This window comes from Hirundo rustica, chromosome 5, assembly GCF_015227805.2.
Source record: "Hirundo rustica isolate bHirRus1 chromosome 5, bHirRus1.pri.v3, whole genome shotgun sequence".
Taxonomy (NCBI): Eukaryota; Metazoa; Chordata; class Aves; order Passeriformes; family Hirundinidae; genus Hirundo; species Hirundo rustica.
Window position 1 is genome coordinate 61735418 of NC_053454.1, and position 21193 is coordinate 61756610.

Below are 21193 nucleotides of genomic sequence, written 5' to 3' on the forward strand. Positions count from 1 at the left end.
GTACAGAGCACCTGAATCTCCTTAGTTACATTAGGCAGACTTCCTCTGTAGCAGGATGGGCCCAGTGGATTGAGGACCATGTGCTTTTCTGGGACTGTTTCCATGGTCTTCATCCAGTGTCCGCAGCTGTCTCCTGTGGCATCTTTTTCAGCCCTGCAGTCGATTGCTGAGCTGCAATTTAGGGGCCAGCGAGCAACAGGGACCAACATCCCTGCTACACCTCTCCTCCATCGTTCTTGTCCCCCACCCTTACTCCCAATTACATTTTTCAATTGCAATTTGAGGGGTCAACTTTGAGAGAAACAATAGGTCATTCCTGGCTGGCTGAAAACTCTTTTTTCTTGGATATGGTTTCTTTTCTCCCCTCTCCCCGCAAATCCCCAGTGTTAATTCTAAGAGGGGCCAAGCCCAAATCTGCGGGGAGCCGGGGCACAGCCGACTGGCACTTTCACTCAGCACATTCCCCCTTTCCTCACGGTCTCCGCTCCTGTCTGTCAGGCCCGCTGACGACGGCTGGGTAGGAGGGCAGTAATCTGAGCTGCCTGCGCTGGGCGAACCTCCTGCTTTTTACTGCGGGATTAGCGCGGAGGTGCCTCTCTGCGTAGCACCTGTATCTGCGGCTCGTTATCGCAGCGGCCGTGCGCCGCGGCTCCGCGCTGCGAGGCACCGCGCTCCCCTGGGGCAGCCCCCTGCGCTGCGAGGATGGGAATACCTGAGCCCGGCTCTGCGGGCTCCAAAGGTAAGCGGCCTCTCGCCGGCCACGGCTGAGCCGGCCAGGCGCGGCGGCGTGCCGGGGGCGGCGGCTGCACCGCGCCGCGGGGCTGGGGAGAGCGGAGGGCGGGAGTCTGAAGGGCTCTCTCGGTCCTGAACGTCACGAGCATCGTAAACTTCAGAGCGAATGAGTGTTCGTGCAGTGCCGGGGGGCATTTTTCGGCTGCTGCGCCGCCGCTCTGGGTCTGTCACTGGGAGGCTGTTGGGCAATTCTAATTAGGCAAGTCTCTCAGACTTCAGGCTAGAAAAGTGCCAGAAGCACACAGGAGAGGTGAACTTGGGAGAGCCTCCAGAGCTGAGCAGCACGTTTAGGGTCATCCCCACCCTCGATGTCCGAGGGTAATATTAATGCCGTGCACTTGGGTCGCTGAGCAGGGGACCTGACTCATGCCTGATTTGTAGGACGCATTTTACAGTTTTATAGTCTGGAAGAATCCATGCTCAAATTCGTGGCACTCCTTCTGGCCTTCACCTTTTATAAGTTGGGAGTCATTTAAAGTGGGTGTCAAACCAGGCCAACGCTTTACGTCACTGTGCAACAGAGATGGACCAGCCCCACAATCTGGAATATGCTCTTGTTTGAACAATATGGCAACATTGCAGGGAGCAGAGAGATTGTGAAAGTGACTGGTTCGTGAGAGATGGCGATTAGTGCAGCTCCAGTGCTGGCAATCACTGTAGCTCCAGTTGGGCCTGCACAAATTTGCAGTCCGTGAAGACCTGTCGTATATTGTACGCACACCTATACGCCCTTCTAGATTGGTGATGAATCATAAAACTAAGTTCATTGAACTTTGATTTTGATTATTTTCTGACACATGAACTCCTTTAGTAAACCCGTTAACTAATCTTTAAACTCATTAGCTGCTTCATTGCTATTTGGATATTTTTAATTTGAAGTTTGTTTGGGGTCGTTTTATCTTTGACTATGGGCCAAAGCTTTGGCTGTGCACTTCAAGGGAAATTGTAAATGGTTTTTCTTCTAAACTATGGTGATCCAGTGTGCTTAGGGAAAGTTGGCAGTGCAGGTCAAAGCAAGTTGTAGTGGTGCTAGTGGAATGCTGGGGCAGAACTAGTGGGCATGGGAGTATTCCCAACGATTTCTGAGGCAGCAGAGCTGACAAGGATCCAGAGCATGAAAGAAGAGGTGGTTTTACAGCACAGGTCCCTTCACCCTACCACCTGGCCTGATGCCTACAGGGGTGAGCAATGAGAGGAACCTCCCATCTGAAATTTGAAGAGATGCCTGAATTAGAGAGATTTGGTGGTCACCTCCTTCAAGCAAATTGAAAAAATTCATCTCGGGCTGATGCTACCGTTTTCCCTGTGCTTTATATTGTGTTAAAGAGAAGTCTTTTGGATGCCTTCAAAGGGCTAAAGGCAATATCTCATAGAAACCCAAGTGGCTGAAGAATTAGCAGATATTAGCATTTACCTCAATTGCCAAAGCATGGATGTTTCTTTCTGCCTTTCATAAATTACAGCCTGCAGGGACCATTTAGTAATAAATCGCAGCAACTTGGCTGTTAGAGGGCAACCCATGTACAGAAGCACTTCAGGTCTGTGCCAGCATCTCCTTTGTTCAATAAAAGTAACAGCAGGAATTTGATTAAAGACTGATAGAAAAGACAGGGAGGGAGAAACATAGGAAAGATTAAAGAAAGAAAGAGCCACCTGGAAACTTCATTCCTCCTTTATTTTCAACTCAAGCTTGTAAATACCAAATCTAAACCATTGTGTGTGTGAGAGGGAGGGAAAATTTCCTGCATGCTTGCACAGAAAAGACTGCACGTGCAGCCACCCAAATGACTTTTAACAAAAGTCAGATTCTTTCCTCCAACTTAAGGCTTGCTCCATATCTGCATTGGAAAGAAAAGAAACTAGAAAATAACGTTATCCTCCTCGTGCTTTGGGAGGACGGCATTTAGGAGGGTCAGGCGAGTCCCATCCCTGAAGGAGAATGGTGCTGGATTTGGGCTGAGCCTGCCTGGGAGCAGGGAGCACATTTCCCAGGCTGCCTGGGAGCAGCCCTGCAGCTCCGCACAATGCGATGGCCAGCTGCACACGGCCAGCCCACAGCATCTGCCCCTTTGTCTCCATCATCCTTGCTGTTACACCCCCCAGAAAAAGGAAAACCCAGTGACTCCAGCAGCCAAATGCAAATTAGCCCCAAAGAGCCCCGTTCTGTGTGATCAGCAAGCGACAGGCAAATCGCGTTCAAATTCCTCACTGCGGAGCCAGCCCGGCTGTTGTTTGGGTGTAGGAGACCAGAACGCTACCATTAAGTGTCCATCGGGAGTGAGGGTGGATTTTCCTTAGCTTGGCTATGCCCTGGGAGCTGGGAGAGCTTTGCTGGGAGTCAGAGGCACGCTTCGGTTCCCAGGCAGGATTTGCAGGGCACAAAAGAGGAAGTCTGGGACCATGAACTCCCCGGGAATGAGGAGTTCAACCCTCAACAAGGTTTTGCGTACTTTGGGGGCTCTTGCAGGTAATCTTGCCCTACTGCAGCCTAGATGCTGGAGCAAGGCAGAATCCTGTACCTGAAGTCTTTGACTGCTGCATTTGTTGTCCCTTTTCTATACACCTGGACATCTCTGATGCTTATATGATGCTTTTCCCCATCTGCCACTTCTCTTACTCCATCTTTACATCGGTTTCTCCCTGCTCGCTTTCTCTCTCTTTTCAGCTGTCTGTAACACCTGTTGGACAGTGAATCCTTTTTGGCCGTGGCCTTGGCTCTGAACTGTGTTCGCCTCAAGTGTTTAGGATGTGATGATGTCTTTGCAGCAGAGATGTCTCTGCCTGGGTCCAGCCTTCCCCACCTCGAGCCTTTATCCTGAGGGCTGCTGCTTCTTCCTAGGGAGCAGGAAGATTGACAGCCCAGCATCACTGTCTGGATCAGGCCCTTCGGTGCTGTCTTCTCACTCCCAATCAGACCATTACAAGGACGCAGAAACAGACAATGTCCAGGACTGAGCCTCCGGTTAGCAAACCACATTCTGCCAGCCAGTGAAACTCTCAGAGGAGAAAGTACCGAAATCCTGTATGCCGACAGGATTTGTCGTCCCGCTGCTCCTCACATCCCGTCCCCGCGGCTCGACGCGGGCACCTCGGGGAGAGGAGAGGAGAGGGCGGCGCGGTGTCCCGGGGAGGGGACCGGCCGCCCTGCGCCGGGGCCACGTCCCGGCGGAATGTGGGGAATGCGAATGGCATGCTTGAGTGGACAGCTTCAGAGCCGGGCGCAGGGATGGCTCTCCTGCCATCTGTTGTGAGCCCCGCGGGCCCATAGCAACAGCGGCTCAGGAATGGGGCTGCTGCCTTTTTTTTTTTTTTTTTTTTTTTTTCCTTTGGTAAAGAAATTCATCCCGGCTCTATTTCCCGCTCCCGCATGTGCACATTCATGAATTAGGCGGGAACGGGGCTGGGATTCCTGCTCCAGAGTGATAGGTGCTGAAGGAGAAAGGACCTTTTAGAGCTCAACTTGTGTTTGGTTTGGGGAGGTGTTTTCATTCTGCGCTGCGACATGAACCCATTTGTGTAAATTATTGTTAATGGCCAAAATCTTGTTCTGTTCCAATCAAGTGTGAACCAGTATTTGCCATGAGGTCAGTAAAGTGGATGTGCAACCACTTGAGTGTCCCCAATAAAAGAGACATCACTTCTGCCTTATTATTACAAATACCAAAGTTATAACTGATGTAAATAATCCCAGTGTACTGATTTGTTGTGCCCATCATTTTCTTCTGGCCCTACAGCTCTTCTGTTGTGGCTGAGGGGTTTTGCTGCATCATGGAGTGGTGGGACCAGATTCTCTGAGGTTACAGGTAGCTCAGTGTTGCTGGTGGTATTGAGAGATGCCAACTTTTATTCCAGGGAAGATTTTGCCATATAGGGACTCTCCTGTTCACCAGTGTGAGGCGGCGCGCCATGGGGAAGGGTTAGTTCTGAAAGAGCCTTTATTCTGTCATCAGGGGCAGGAACAGACTGTCAATCTGTCTCAATGGTTTTACTCCTTCCTTTCCCCTGGAAATTCCCTTCTGAAATGCAGATTTCTCTTCTCCTCACACCTTAACCTTTTTTTCCTGCTGTCAAGCAACTGAGGCCTCATTCCTACAAATTGCTCAACCTCTCGCTGTGACTCAGCAAAGTGGATTGGTTTTAAGTATTTTAATTCCCTTAAGATGAGTACTTGTAAGTTGTAAATTTACATGAGCATTTCAAGATGTTTGACGTGAGACATTCAGAAGCTAGGAGTATTTAACATTCCCAAACAGTATATTGGTTTCTTTAGTATTCTTCTAGTATTTTATTTCAATGCCTAACAGCATGCAATAAATACCAAAATTTGCAGAGAAGCCCCCATGGACAAGAGGGAATCACGGAACTGGCAGTTTCATGCCCCTTGCAAAGTGATGTCATGAAGAGGAGAGGGGAGGAAACACAGTAGGTTTTTTCCCCCCAGTGCTCAGGGCTGTGTTTGAAGCTGGGCACACAGCTACAGTGGCTTGATCACAGGGAGCAGGGTACAATTTCAGTGAAAGCTGATATGTACAGGGAGGAGGGATAAAAGTCTCCCTGTTACAGGTATTTATTATCACTTGACAGCTGTCAGTTTGCAGTAGGGGATTTGCCTTCCTGTCAGCTCTCTGAGAACCAGGTATATTTGCCTAAGTTTGTAGGGAAGGATAGAAATCCTGCTTTCAAGCATGAGTATCATTTAACCATGATAAGAAGGCAGGTAAAGCATTTCTTCTGAAAGACGGCTGTGGAGAACAGGGGAGTAAAGTCTTTCTGGCCCTACCCAGATGGGAAAAAACAAGTCATTAAAATCTGATACCTACCTGCTTTTAATGAGAGAAATGTTGTTCGAAGAAATAATCTCAGTCCTATCACCACCAAACTATTTTCAGGAGCCATTAGCCTTTCACCTCTTCATATGTTTTATCTCTTACTTTTGATCTCATTCAGGGAAAACGGCAGTGCTGCTGCAACCGGAGATTTGGGCTTTAATCAGGAGCCTACTCAGTCATAGCCATGCTCTTTGCAGCTGTCCTTCCCAGTAAATGACCCCCAAAAACTCATGGGGTGTGGGGTCAGGAAAACAGCAATTAAAATTAAGCGCGCGGTGTCTTTAGTCATGTTTAGTTCTTCACTGAGCCAGTATGGGTATTCTTATGGGTTCTACAGTGCTCCCTTTCTCTTCAGCTTCTTCTCCCTCCTCAGGAACTCTTGCACACCTGACAGGGACAGGGGACTGTGAGCTGCCAGCCTGAACTACAGGTGCGAGGCAGTTGCGGTTTTTTGGCTGGAAAAAGCGAAGAGCAAGAGCCAGCTGTGGAGGGATGTTCTGGGCTGCACTGAGCAGTCACAAACTCTGGCTCAGTTTAACTGTACCTTGGCAGCACGTTCTATCTTTGCTATATTCTCTACTTGAAAGCTCTTGTAATGTAGAATAAGATCCTTGATCCAGGCACGGATGCTCCCACAATCCCCCAGCTGGAAGGGAAAGAAGCTGAGTTGGTTGTTTTGGGTTTGGACAGTGAGATCAGCAAAGGAAGGCTGTAGATGCCTGAGGGCTGTTAAGGTTCAATCTCATTCTTTCTCTTCAGTGTTTATCACAAGTTTTGTTCTTTGTACCATTCAGAATAACATTTTAAAACAAAACCAGGAAATGCAGGCTTGAGTCTGCTGAGACAGTCTGTGTCTTCTGGCTCATCCTGCCCAGGAGCCCACTTCCCCCTATAAAATGCTGCTGCTGTTGGTAATGTTCCTGCACTGCAACACATCTCTGGAATGGTCGAAGTTCTTCAGTGTTTTCTGCCTTAGCTCCAACATTGCTGTCTTTGATGCTGATTTTTTTCCTTGCATCTGTTTAATTCAGACTGGGATCCATATTAATGCCAACCCAGTTTTATTTCAAAAGTTATCCATCATCACTATGTGAGAATAAACAGAAATGAGCGAAAGAAGAATGTGAATTATAAATGAGATATAATGCATACACATTTATTTTGGTGCTGCTTGTCCATATTTATTTCTTCTCTTTATCTCTGGATAGCAAAAGCACCAAAAAAATGCCAGGAATGGCACATCCCATCGAAGTTCTCATGATGGGACATTCAGAGCAATCCACGGCAACAGCTGTACTGCCTATTTATCCTGAAGCAGAAAATCGTACATGGCCCAGGACAATGCCCGACGTCACCGACCGACATGGGGGCCACGTCTCTGTCACGGTGGGAACTGTCCCTGCGCTCCCCTGGGCTGTTTGTGTGCACAAGAATCATGCTTATCATATTGCTGTAACACAGCACTTTGCATCTAATTTAAGCAATACTGGGCCTTTTGTTTGTCTCAAGAGGTCTAACTCGGAGACAAAAGCCGTGGTCCAGCCTGAAGGTTATGAGACATTACCAGACATTCATGTTCACACATACACAGAGGAATTTATGGCCATTACCATGTTCTCTAATGAGTACAAAATGAGACCATTACATATTCACATAATTAGTTTGACAGATTTTCATTTAAATATAAAAAGACTTCTAGTCTTTAGAGAACAAAAGGAGGGGTTTGTTTCCAGGGCAGTTTTTGACTCGGCTTTGCTGGAGCAGGAGGTTGGGAGTGACAACTGAGGGGAGACAATTTAGTGTGAATAATTCTCAGCTTTTGATTTCATGTTGCCATTTCTTTGCTGCTTTTCCAGTTCCCCTGGAGCACCTCGAAGAGAGTTGTGTGGTGGGGCCTTTCAAGTACAGCCAAGAAAGCCCAAGTGTCATTTTTTGTTCTAGGATATTTGGGCATCAGAGAAAAATATGTGGGTTTTAAAAAATAATTTAGTTAGAGTAATTTCTCTTTGGAAGGGTTAACAACAGCTCACCAGCTTGCTCTGTACCTTTTCCCATGCCTTTTTCACACCTCTTTTACCTGTGGTCTCTCGTCCTTCAGGTTATTTATCTTTTTGTATTTCAAATGCTCTGTTGGCATCACTTCAGCTGTGGTTTTCCTGAATTGGTTGGGATATGCAGCTTCTTCAGGCATTCATAGAGGAGCACTTGCTTAATTTCGTGTCTGGGTTTTAGAGGCCACATCTTGGCCTGGTCATCTCAGCACGATGAGCACTAAACGTGACACATTCCAGGCAGGAATTCTTAAGAGTCAACATGTGGTGTCCTCCAAAGATGCATGCATGTACCCAGTGTATCCAACCCAAATCTCCTTGGATTATGACAGATTTGGATTGCTTTAGGCTTGGGTTATACAGTCGTAAAACTGAGTAGTGCCCTTAAACCATGTAAAGTTCCCGTGGCTCATAGTGCACGTCTGTGGGGCCACTCACCTTTGTGTAACCAGCCCATGTCCTTATCGGAGCTTACGACGTTTGTTCCTACACACAGGTTACATGCTGGGAGCCAGGACTAAGTGCACAGCTACTTTATTTACACATCTAAGTGCCTCTTGGATGATGCTGGTAAATTCCAGGATGCTTGAGGTTCCCTGTGACATTTCAAAAAACAGCTTTAGTGTGAGAAGATCTTGAGCAAAATCCACACAGGCTTGGTTGGGACATTTCCCAGCCCTCCCTTTAACCTGGTAAAACTCGGGCTCACTTGTCCTTTGCTTTACTATGAATGCCCCATCCTGGGATGTTCCTCCCATGCATTGTGCCCAGCTGAGAGCTGAAAAAATTTTATTCACAGCTCACATGTAACCACATTGTGGAAACAGAGCTGTGAACTTGTAGCGAGCACAAGGCATTTTGCCACTTCCACATGGTAAATCCTCAGAAGGTCCTTATGGTCATCACCTGAGAGCACCCCCCTGCCTTGTTCTTCCTGGACATTGCCGGGTCAAAAGTGACCTTCTCCCTGACGAAGTGTGAATATAGCACATTTGTGTTTCATTCAGGATTCAAACACTTTTATTCCGTGTTTTTTAGCTCGGTCTTCCTTGTCTGGCGTAGACTTTTTAAAATGGTGTAATGAAAAGGAGTTTGGGCTTAAAGATGAGATACTGTTATTGGAATTTGAACTGCTCTTGTTTTTCAAGTTATTCTTATCAGAGAGGCCTTGTTTCTGGAAGGGGAACAGTGGTGGCTCCGTTCAGTAAAGCTGACAAAGCAGGAAACAATCACCAGTTCTTCACAAAATCCTAACTGAACATTTACTTAGAGCCTCAGTGGGAGAGACCCAGAGCCATAAATCAACACATTAAACCTTCAGACATGAGTTTTTGAAACCTCTCAGGCATTTCTTTTTCCTGCTGCTCTTAAGAAATCTTTTAAAGGCGCAAGCTTCATGATGTCATCAAGGACATGATGTTTGCTCCGGGCGTGGAATCAAGGTACTGAGTGATCTCACCCCTCCAGAAATGAATCCTAGCGACTTCAGCCCTGCGTATTTATTAGACATAAGCAGAATCTGACATGAGGTGGCAGTTTATCAGGCAGGAGAGGTGGTCATGTCTGTGCAGAAAGGGTAGAATTCCCTGGACTGTTTGAAGGTCTGTGCTACCTTTTATGGCAGGGAGTGAAGGTAAAGCCTAGCCTGAGTGAGTGGCTGAGGGGAAGCATCTATCCTGATCCATCTATCCAGAGCCAAGCTATCATCATTTCTCAGTCCAGTTCTGCACTGTGGAGGACAAAAGGCATTTTGGTGTGTCTAAAATGTAGCCCTTCAATAAGCCTTGTGTACAGCGTTAGTGTGTGGGAGTACCTCGTGCTCTGCAGAGACACAGCAGCCCTTCAGGGGAATGTTTAGGGGCAAAGAAAAATACAAACTGTCAGCACTCAACATTTAAATTTGGAGGTAAGGCAGCTAATAGTATTCCTCACTGTTTATTCCCTGTGGAAAATTAAGGAAAGGATAATTAATATCTGCTGTTAAAAAATCAGCAGTATACTTCTTTCCTCGTAGACAACATTAAACTAAAGGCCTGTAGTTACGTGTGTAAAGCCTGATTAGTAGGTGTGCAGCTATTAGAGGGCCAAGATGCCAGGGTTTCATTTCTGCCTGTGTCACATACTCACTCACTGTGGGATGAGAGGCAAGATGTTAACTGCTGTGTATTTCCATTTCTGTGTCCAGGCAGTATGTGCAACAGCCCTTCCTAAGGTGAGGGATGTTGTGAGGCTTAATTGCCACGTGTGGTGCACTTTGCAAAATACACTGCACCGCTGAAGGTATGAAAAGGCAATTAAAAGAAAAATACAAGGTCTTTCTCTCTAATTTTCAGAGGAATGTCTTTGTACTTCTGCTTGCTGTAACTGCAGCTCAGATTTTCCTGCTAAGTAGATGGTGAGAACTGCTTCTTAGAAAAGAAAATATTGCCTTCTTCAGCTGCAGTCACCCAAGAATGAGCCTTTGGTAGCTAAAAAGAGGAACAGATTCTTCATCATTCTCCCTCCCATCCAGGGCTTGGAAGATGGGGCTCCGCTCACAGGCCCAGAGTATTCCTTCATGTTCCTGCTTCACCTCTGCCTCGGTGACTGAGTGGTTATTCTCTCTTTGCTGTGGGGCTGCCATCGTGAGCACTTCAAATGTGGATCATAATTCCAGTGCCTCTGAAAGTATGGATAATAGAGACCCCAAGGTGCCTGTAGTGCTCCCTAAGTGTGAGAATATGTAGGACATTGGTCTGCTCCTGTCATCCCACTAGGCCCTTAGCTGAAGGTTTTGCTGCTTAACTCGAGATCTCTGCTGGAAATCACTTTTAATTCCAGCATTTTGCTGTCCCTGAGGATTCTGCAGCACTTCTAAGTGCAGTGCCCACAGGGTTCCCCAGGAATAAAGAAAACATGACAAAGAACCATAAAGGAGGTACTATAAAACAGTTCTGCTGCAGAGAAGAACTCAGAGAAACTCAGCTTTGTGCCTTCCTTTATATCTTTCTTTGCAGTTGAAGATAAATCATAAGCCAAGGGGCTGGAAGCTCTTTTACAGCTCCTGGTGTGTGGGAATGGGTGTGGGCACGTGTACTGCTTCAGAGTAAACTGAAAGGGAGCTGTGCTGGGGCAAAACCAGTGAGGAACAATGTGGAGTTGGGTTTTGCTTTGCAAACTGCCCTTTGTCTCTTGGGATATTTTGTTCATTTTGTACTTTACATACACAAGGCCAGCAAGTCACGAAAAGTGAGTTGCAGCTCAGACAGCTCTGTCGATGGAAGTAGGGAAGGACGAGCCTCTTCCTCTCCCTGTGCTGTTTAGGAGGGCAGCAGGAAGTGCTGGACTGACCCTGTAAATGGTGGTGCAGCTTGAAGAGAACTGAACAGCCAGAGCCTGGGCATCAGGAAGAATTTCTTCACTGAAAGGGTTGTCAAGCATTGAAATGGGCCACCCAGGGACGTAGTGGAGTCTGTAGAAATTGCTCCCCAACAGGAGTCACCATCCCTGAAGTGTTCAAGAAGCAGCTGGATGTGACACCCAGCCCTGGATGTGCTGTGGATTAGTTGACAAGGGGGTGATCAGGCAAAGATTGGACTTTATGATCTTGGAGGTCTTTCCCAACCGAAATGGTTCTCTAACAGCATTGCTACACAGCACATCCAGCCTGTGATGGGCCATCAGGAAACCTTTCCAAAGGCTTTTGCCTCACTGACAAGATCAAACAGTGGAGGAAAAGAAAGGAAAAATAAAGAGATGGACTGGGAAATGCGGCAAAATCCCAACAGGAGAAGTGGCTGATAAAATGCCCCCATGCATGTCTCAGCACAGTTTCCATGGCTGAGGGCTCTTCTCCTCCTTCTGCAGGATTACACGGACACCCCCTCCCTCATGGCTGCAGTGGGACTAATCAGACAGTAAGGATTGCTTGAGTGAGTAAAGCTTGCAGGCCTGAGCTGCCTGCCGTGCCCTGCCCACACTCCTGTTTATTCTTCCCAGCCCTGATCTGGGAGATGGGCAGAGCACCATTTTCCAGGGCCTGGAACTTTTTTGCAGCAGACAAAATGTTAATTTGAGCTGTGTCTTACGACCTTGTGACCCACAACATGCTCTGGGGTGAAAGGTGCTTTGTTCTTTGTCCCAGTTTTGTCAGAGCCTCTGAGGGCTGGGCAGTCAGATAATGGACACTGGTCCAGCAGTGTCAGCTGTACTTGGCGCTAATGACCAAGCCCGCATTTTGGTTTTAGCAGGTGGCAGGCTGGAGCAACTCCTTTGCAATGTCCTAAACCTTTTTAGAAAAGGCTTGGTTAACTTCAGGAGCTGGTTCCTGTCCAGTGGGTGCTTTGGATCAGGTCTAGTCCTGCAGTGCTGGAGTGAGAGGATTAAGACCAAACATTTTACAAGTAAGTGAGCGATGCCCTGCAGAGAGGCATGCTTGGATGCAGGAATCAAGACTCTGGTCATTGTTATCTTCGTGGTTGTATCTCGTACAGACCAGTGGGTTAGGAACCAGCAGTACTTGCTGCCATAAAAAGCAGAGCAAAATCCGAGCCAGGCCCTCAGACAGCAGGAATCTCCAGGTATGGCATCAGGCAGTCAGCATCAGCCTGGAGGGCATTACGGGAATCTTCAGGGCTGATTCAGCAAGTCACTGTTTACTGCTAACAGAGTGTATTGCCTGGGAACATTTATTTTATTAGTGACATTTCGTGTGAGACCTGTTCTGAAAACTGACATTTTGCAAAGTCTGCTGGTGGGTGACAAACACCAGTAGCTCCAGTTCTGTGCTGGTCAGAGGTGGTGTCACTGATGCTTGCAGCCTTCTTCTGCAGTAGTCCTGACATGGGAGATCCCTTTGCACTCCCAGCTCTGCCTCTCACCTCCAGGGTGGCACCAGAGTTGTGCTTCATCTTTGCTAAAGAAAAGGCCTAAGAGCTGAGTGTTGTTTTTTCATAGTTAAGGTGTATGTAAGAGGGTCTTGCTTTAATTTCAAAGTCATTAACATATTTTCTGTCCCAGAGCTTAACAGGCAGGCATCTTTCATCTGACTCACCCCTCTGTGTGGGGGGGGTGAATGGGAGTTTGTAACAAATGGCTTTTTTAAAGAATGAATAAGGGTTCCTAGTTACCATAAGCTGCCTAAGAATTCTGAAGGATCTTATCTTTTTAATGAAAATGACTGGCTTAAATCTGCCAGTTTGGAGTTCATGCTGTCGCATTTCACGTTCTGTACCAACCTTTGCTCTTAGGGGCTAGCGTTCCAAGCTGGATTCACTATGGATCAAATTTGCTTGTTGAGAAGACTTTTATTTTTCAGTGTCACTGCCATTCCTGCTTCCCTCCAGGGAAGTGAAGAGTGCAGTGTTATAGCTGCTGCTGGGACTGCTTGCTGGCAATCACAGTTTGTGCTGAAGGGAGGTGGTATGTGGTGATGCTTCCATGAGGCAGGAATGGGTAAAGTTTGCAACAGTTTTCCAGGAAAGGAATACACTGGTTGCCTTTAGGAAGATTTCACTGTGAAGATGTGCAGCTGTGCTGCTTGCTCTTCCCAGTTCCTGAGCTCTTCTGCTAGTTCTTTGCCTTTAGGCAGATACCCAATATTTTGCTAGTTCCTTCTTCCATCATAAGGGTGAGGAATGGGGTAGAGACTGGAAAGAGGATATTTGGGAACTGTCCCTACGTTTCATCCCAGCATTAAAAAAACGCTAAAAACAACCAAATGCCTTGGCTTGACTGCTAGTCTCTATGTTTTAAGGCTAGGTCAAGCAGGATTCCTGATCGGGGCCTGATCTCTAACAGTTCTGATCACCTGCCTTTATCACCTGACACAAGTACAGGACAAGAGGGTGGTGGGGACATCTGTTCCCTAAAATAAGGGGCAGGATTTTTTTCCTGAGGTCAAGGGACCAGCTTTTGCCTCTTTGCCAGATTGGAAGCACAGTCTTTCCAACCAGTTTGTCAACTCAATTGTTTAGCAACCTGCTTTGTTTGTGCTATAAAACTTGGCTCCTGCCTTCAATGTGGCGTGCCAGAGGGCACAGGAACAACAGAGTGAGCTGCTTTAAATCCTGTGCTTAAACTCCATCAGGCCGTAGAAATGTAAAGAGAAGTTTCTCTCTAGCTGATTGATTTATTCTCAGTCACATTCCTGTGACCCCAGTAGAGGAAACCGCCTGAGCAAATGGGGTGGAGTACAGCTCCTGGGATGTGGCTGGAATAGCCTGAGCTCCAGAGCAAAGACCCAAACATATCCTGCACCACTGGAGATTAAAGTCAGGCTGTCAGTAGGGCTTTAACTCCCTGCAGATCTTTCACCTGACATTGTCCTTAAATCCTTTTTGGCTCTAACAGAAACAAAGGTGAATTAGAGGGAGATTTTCCTTGAAACCTGAGCGAGCTACAGAGTTTTGAAGATGTCAATGCTCACCTTGGGCTCAGACCTGCAGCATCCTGTGGTGAGTCCCCTGCAGTTCAGCGAGCTGCTCCAGGCCTGGAAGTCAAGAGGTTCCCTTTACTCACAAGTACTGAGGTGGCCAAAGGCAAACCAGAAATTCATTATTTACTCTTCAGTCTAGCTCTGACCCATCCCAAAGTCTGGCAATCACTGCCCTCATGGTTTCACTGAGTTTATCTCTTACTGCAGGTGTTTGGCTGGGATGCTCAAGCAAAAGGGCTCGTAGAATATGATTCACCAAAAGAAGTGCTTCCCAAGTTACCCAGTGCCAAATATTCTGGTTTGATCCAGCAAAGCTTTTCAGGTCATGATCAGCTTTAATAGTGTGAGTAGTTGCACTGAAATGCTCTGGATTACCCCAGTGCCAGTGTGGGGACTGCGGGCACAGCCTTGTAGGATCAAGCCCTTGGATATTGGGGCCAGAGGCCATGTGGAGGAAGGGAGAGGTGTCACTGCCAGCGGTCCTGTCACAGAGTAGCACCCTGGAATTTAGGGCAAAAGCACGTTGGACTTTCTTGTTTAATGCCAATCTGCCTGAAGTCCTCAAACTGTGTAAGCCAAGATCAACAAAGGAGGCTAAAACCTCTTAACACCGGTTTCTCGTCTTTGCTGACAGCAAATGTCAGGCACAAAATCAAATTCTTTCTGGGTGTCAGGTAAGTCAAAGACTACAGAGTGCCCCAGAAGGGGATTCTTGGGGATTTATGTTCCATCAGCAAGACGAATGATAATTAAAGCCTGAATATTTCTGCTAAGCTGGGAAACAAAAAAGAACCGTCTTAATTCCTTAAATTCCTCATGCCAGGCTGTAAAATATATTCCATTCATGCCTGTGTCTTGCTGCTTGTTCTCTCTGTGTGTCTTTCTTTAGCATTCAGCCACCTGTTTGTAAGCAGTGTCCTGCAGGTTCTCAGGGCGCTTTCCGCCCCGCTCTCCCTGCCCTTGGACGTGCTGCTTTGACACTGAGGCCTCCTTGTCTATGGCAGACAGTCCATCAGAGCTCCCTGGCCTGCCCCGCTCCCATAACTTCATTCTTGGAAAGTTTCTGAGTTTCCCGGGTGATAAAACATGAGCAACATTTGCTCTGACCGGAATCATTTCTGAAGGCATTGAGCCCTGTTTTGTTATGAAGGTTAGTCAGGGTGGGTGGTGGGGCATGAGAATTCCCAGTGATGGCAATTCCTGACAAGTGTCAGAAAGTCGCTGCCTGCACCTTTCACGCTGCAGGATTGTTTTGATTAGTTTCTTAGTGCATGCTGAAAAGTACATGTGACAAGCTGAGGGTGAGAGACGCCAGCAGAACAAATCAGCACGTTACAAGATTGTCGGCCATGGCTTGGCCCCAGCTCTCACCAAGAGAGAAAAAAAAAAGAAGGTGGAAAGGAAAAAAAATTCAAGCCCCAGCTCTGTATATACAGCAGCTATCAAACTGTCACAGATCACCACTGCTACAGCTGGGGTTAAAATAATATAATAGCGGAGTGTTTGCTGGTGTTGTAAAAACCTCCTGTTATTCACTGGAGACCAAACTCATGAATCAAGAGGATGGTGTTTAAAACTGTTAAAAAAAACTATAAAATTACAAAACCCCCCACAGTAAATAGCTCTGGAATGTTGTGGGTTGACTGTGGGATTATTTTTTTTCTTTGCTCTGCATTATTTATCCCCTTAAAATTAATACCGTCTGCATGATGGGTGGCTTGGGGCTTAGAGAGACTTACAGAGCAAGTTCACTACCAGTTCTCAATTACTGTGGAGTTTGATTCTGTTCTCATTTACTCTCGAGTACCTGGGAAATGATTGTTTCCCTTGATAGTATATGCAGGGCATAATAAAACCTTGAGTGTCTGGCCTTTGCAAAGAGAGACCTAGGCTACTCCAAACAGTCTCAGTCAATTTATTTAGTTTTTACTACATTTCTCGTGGTGATGACATGCTGCATCTCTGCGCCCAGCCCAGCTCACGAGAACAGCATCACTTCTGACAGAAATTAAAAAGATTCAGGTTTGAACTTTGGAAGTATTCAGTCACATGTCCAAGCTTTAATAAAAAAGCCCAACACCATCTCCATCCCGAGGGGTGTTGCCTGACTAAACCTCGTAACCAAGCACCCTGCACAGGAATGCTGTAGTGTCAATTCCCTGGCAGAGGAGTCAGATCCATGGCAGAGGTTGGGTGGCACTGGCTTTCCTCATGAAAATAATCATCATTTTCTGCTCACAACAAAGCATTTACTTTTTAGCTTGAAATTTCATTTCCTCTTAGAATCACGAAATCTTAGGAACAGCATCATTTTGCAGTCAGATGCCCATCATACACACTGACTTGGCCTTTCCTGAAACTTCCCAGCACATTGGCAATTCCTGCCAGCATGGCTGAAGGTCATTCTGCAGCACCACTGCCATGAGGAAACAGGAAGGTCGCAGCTAATACTGTGCCAAATTAACAGACAGGGGTTTAATTCAACACCTGTTATGGATGAATACTTGCATAAGGAATCCCAGGCCTGCTTTAAGCAAGGCCCCTGGGCATGCACTTCAGGCTAACCTAAGTACAAGTGCTTCCTTGTGTTGTGTCTTGGAAGTGATGAGTAACAAGTTGCCTTCATGCCCTCTTTTCAGAAATCATATTGCCTTCAAAGAATGGGAATTTTACTATGCTGCTGGTGGAAGGAGGTGGAATGTTACATGGGAACGTTTGTGCCCTTTCCCAACATGAAGGGAAGGGAAAATACGGTTTTTCATCTGAGTAAACTACTTTGCATGTATGTTGGCTGAGTGAGAAGTTGTATTATAAGGATGTTAATTTTTCTTTAGCCGTGTGGAGAGCCCATCCAGCAAAGCATCTTGTGAAGTATTGAGGAGGTCCTGGTTGGCGTCTTTAATACAGGCTGTAGCTGCTTTCCGCATTAGCAGCTTTGGAGATGTATCCGGGGAGGGGGGAAAAACTATACCAGGCTAATTTGAGAGAACAGCTCTGGCAATCTAGAGACCATGTGTAATTAAAAGCATTCCTGTCTCCAGCACAAGGCTTATAGATCTGTCCTGGCTGTCTGTAATTAGAGATGTGGAGTGAATATATTGGTTTGGGAATGGGATTATTTGTACTTTCCTTGTTTCTGGTCCTGCTGTTTTACGGTGACATTCTCTGGGACACGCGGAAGAGTTCAACATCCAAAGTGAGCCCAGAGGGAGCAGGTTGAAGATCAAAGAGGGAGCACTGCCCTGATGCATGTGCACCCTGTAAAGAAAGCCTGCTGGATTTCAGCACATGGTTAACGAAGCTGGAGGTACCCTTATCTCCTGTTACTGATACAGTGAGGAGACACAGCCTCCTTGCATGGGGATGGGGAAAGAGCCATAAATTTAGTGAACACATGCTGTACCAGGGCAGTGGAGCTGAGCTTGTGATGTGCCTTCATTTTGCTTAACGCTGTTTCCCATCCCAGCCCTGATTCAGAGCTTTTCATCAGAAGGGATCCTTATCTTTTTTTCCCTGCTTTTCCAAAACTGTGTGAATGGCCGAGGCGGACTCTTTGAAGACAGTGGGGGCTGCAAACTGCTCTGTGCTTCGGAAACTCTTTCTAAAGATCTTTATCTATAAATTTAGCAGTGCTTCAGCTTCACTATCCATATGACAGATCGAGTAATTCCTGCTTCCTCCAGGATTGGAAATGCCCTTATTTAACTTAATGGGGATGGACATGTCTAACTGAGGCATTAATTTTCAGCATATAATAAGGCTTGAAATCCTTTTAATACATGTTTTAGTGTACCCTCTATGAGACAATTAGTGGTTAATTTGATAGGATGGCATCAAATATGCCCAGAAAGGTTATCCTGTGTGATTCTGTTAAGAGACCTTTTCTCTGAGGATTCCCTTGCCTGCTTTTCTCTGTGTTTCTTTGTGGTTTCTCTCATTTCTTCTGGCGTTTCCTTATTAATTTCATCCTACTGCTCCTTTTTCATCCCTTTCCCCCTGGGGCAGAGGAGAAAGCAGCAGCAGAGGAGGAGGACAGGGATACATGTGACACCAGCTTTTCCCCAGTCATCCCTGTAGTATCACTCCATACCAGGAAGCACGGGACTTTCCCAGGACTGGTTCTTATTGCTGAAGGAGGAAAGGCAGGGTCTGAAGGGGCAATGTCTGAGCCAGGAGAGATCAGGCTTATTACCCAACCATGGTCCTGACATAAAGGTGTGGTTGTGAAACTGGCAATAAAATTTGTTTCCGAGCTCTCTTCATAGGTGTTGGAGATCACACAGGGAACTGATCAAAACTAGGAATGAAGGGAGAACCACTGGCATTGCCTTGGCTCCTTTTTATTATCATTTCCCAAGGAGCTGTGACTCCACTGTGACACTGGAATAGGAGCTTTTACAGTTCTAAGATCATTTCAGTCTCTGGAAAAAGTGTCAGATGAGGCTGGGCTAAGCCATCGCTCCTTTGTGCAAGCCTTTGAGGCAGCACTGATGCATTTGAGCTTGGACAACTCGGGATCACTAAAACACGGGGTCCTGCTTTAGCTTCAGAGCGATGGCAGTGCTTTTCTCGGGGGTCACAACGAGGCACCTTCTCCCTCCTGCATCCCTTCTGCCGTTCCTGTCCCGGTTTAGTCACCCGGCTCTGCCAGAGTGCTCTGTCTCCTCAGCTCGGTGCCTGCAGCAAGGGCAATTACTCCGAAGCCACGGCTGGCTGGCTGCTGGCGAGCTCAGCTCTGTCATTAATCCTGCCTGCCTGTTAAAAGGGTGAGCGGGGCTGGCTGCTTCCCTTCCTGCCCCTGTCCTGGCTCCCATGTGCTGCCTCACCTTGCCCGGCACCAGCTGCAGCGCTGCTGCTGCAGGCCGGGAGCGGGCTCCCAGCAGCGCTCCCCATGCAGGCGCACCTGCACGCCCTGAAGAGGATCCTGGCCCTCTGGAGCGCATCCCAACGGTGCGTACCGGGCTCCGCGGGACCGGGGACGTGGCTGCACACCCCCCCGGGCTCCGGGGCCTTTTGCTTCCTCACCTATCGGGAAAACTTCAGCTCCTTTTGGTGACAGTGGAGAGCAATTCACTGCCGCTTGTTTTGTCCGCCTGCTTTGCTGAGGGATGGGATGCTCGGAGACTCGGTGAGCTGGGATGCTGCACTTTGCTGTCACCTCTCATTCTCTCTGGTGTCGTTTGCTTCTTCTTTTAGATGTGAACCTGTATGGTGAGCACAGCTGGATCTGTTGGGCTGACAGGTCCAGCTGGGCACAGGAGATGGCATTTAGCTGTGGGGCAGTGCCAGCCTGCCCCAGCCTGGCCATGCTGCTGTCAGCGGGCTGCTTTGTGTTGTGCGCTGTGTGGGCTCTGTATTGTGAGAATCTGTCTTTCTGATGTTTAGATGATGACAGGCTGATCAGAACAGCATCATATCGCCTGGGAGGTTAATCACAGGTGGCACTGTGTCACTCTGATAAGTCCTGCATTTGCTCGGTTTGTGTGCTTGGTCAGCATCCCTATCAAGTGCATGGTATTTGCTCCTTTTCTGCTGGTGTGTTTGTCCAGGGCTGGGGTGAGATTCAGGAGTTAGCTGAAGTACAAAAGACCGCAGAGAGAGATCTGTTTTCCAGACCTAACACTGAGTTTTCAATACTTTTGATCCAATTCTAGATAACTTTTTTGCCTTTGTATGGGTGCATAAATAACTGCGGTGGCCCTGAGGATTTTCACCCAACAGGAGTTAGGGCCTAATGATACCAGGTGTGGAGCAGCCTGGTTTTATAGCAACAGAGCATCTTATAATTTAGTCTTGACCTTACGAAATTACAGGACACCTTCCTTTTCTGCCAGGGCACCTTGCCTGCTAGTGGCACTGTACTTAGTGCAAATTGCTCCAAGGTTTTGGCCGGGTGGCCTCTCTCTTCTAGAGCAGATTGAGGGCACGGGCTTGTTTTCAGCCATTAAATGATGCCTCTTCCAGAGCTCTGTTGTCACGTAGTCTTGAATTTACTGTGCAATTCCTGAAAACATCACTGTTCAAGTGATTACTTTCCTTGTAGATGAAATATTTGGGAATTAAGTTATACCTGGCTTGGCTTTTCAAAAGTATCCATGACAATCCCAAGGAAACTATCGCGAGCTGCAGTTTAGACATACTTATATTGAGGTATTTTTATTTATATGTCTAAGATTTTAGTTTTTACCTTGTTTTACCCAACTCAAGGTTATGTCATTCTCTACCACTTGGAGAGTCAAGTGTTTCTCTTTTGCTATTTACTCGATAAGTGCAAATTCCTCGACTTGGCCTCTTCCAATGTAAATAAACCAGAATTTGTTTTAGTGGTGGAAGCTAACAGGGTTTAATTGACGTCAGCACAGGGTGAGCAACATCATGGTATCACAGCATCGGAGTTGTGATGTGGACTGGCTCCCTGGGCTTCTCCCTCTGCCACAGCTGTCGGACCACGAGGCTGGATACCAGGTGGGAAATGGCCAGTTCCAAAAGTGCCATTGCAAAACTTCTGGAAAACTTGGATGGAACTGCTGCTTGTAAGCAGGCGGAAGGGTTTTTGAGACCAGCTGACTTGCAGATAGTGACTTTATTCCTACAGGGGAAGCAAAACTTTATCCAACTGTAAAAGGGAATTCAGGCACCTAAACATTTAGTCTGTAGGTTTTGAAAGTTAAAAAATAAAGGTGAGTTTAAGAGTGTCTTTACACATCTGGTGGGTGCAGCTCTCATTGCAGGAAGGCGTTGGTGAGGTGTCTCTTTGAGGACTAATGACAGGGCAGAGCAGGGAGTCGTGGTTGTGTGGAACAGCCCCATGTCCTCGGAGCAGGCACAAACAGTAACTACAGCTGTGCCTGACACGAGCTTTACCACAGGCTCCTTCCTGAGTGGTGCAATTAGGAAACTCACAGGCTCCTGGGTGTTGGGAGAGACTTCAATGAGCTCAGCCTGTTGTGATACAGGGCTTGGAGATCTTCCAAAGGGATCTCATAGGATGACAGATGAATTTCTTTCATCAGCATCTTGACTCAGATGTCTCAGACTGGGTTCCTCGCTTCGTGGGAGCGGTGTGGTCCCGTGGTTCTCTGCAGTTCCCAGTGCTAAACGATTGG

General features: G+C 47.2%; 1 protein-coding gene across 3 annotated transcripts in view; it reads left to right on the forward strand.

Annotated features, from left to right (window-relative positions):
• The first annotated feature begins 619 nt into the window (after positions 1-619).
• SHROOM3 (shroom family member 3) overlaps positions 620-21193 on the forward strand; it is a 69567-nt gene continuing 48993 nt past the window's right edge. For 2 of the 3 annotated variants that reach the window (XM_040064011.2, XM_058420598.1), the window contains exon 1: positions 620-739. The gene's annotated coding sequence lies outside the window, so the exon portion shown is untranslated. The remainder of the gene's footprint in view (positions 740-21193) is intronic. The other variant, XM_040064012.2, reaches the window with a different exon arrangement.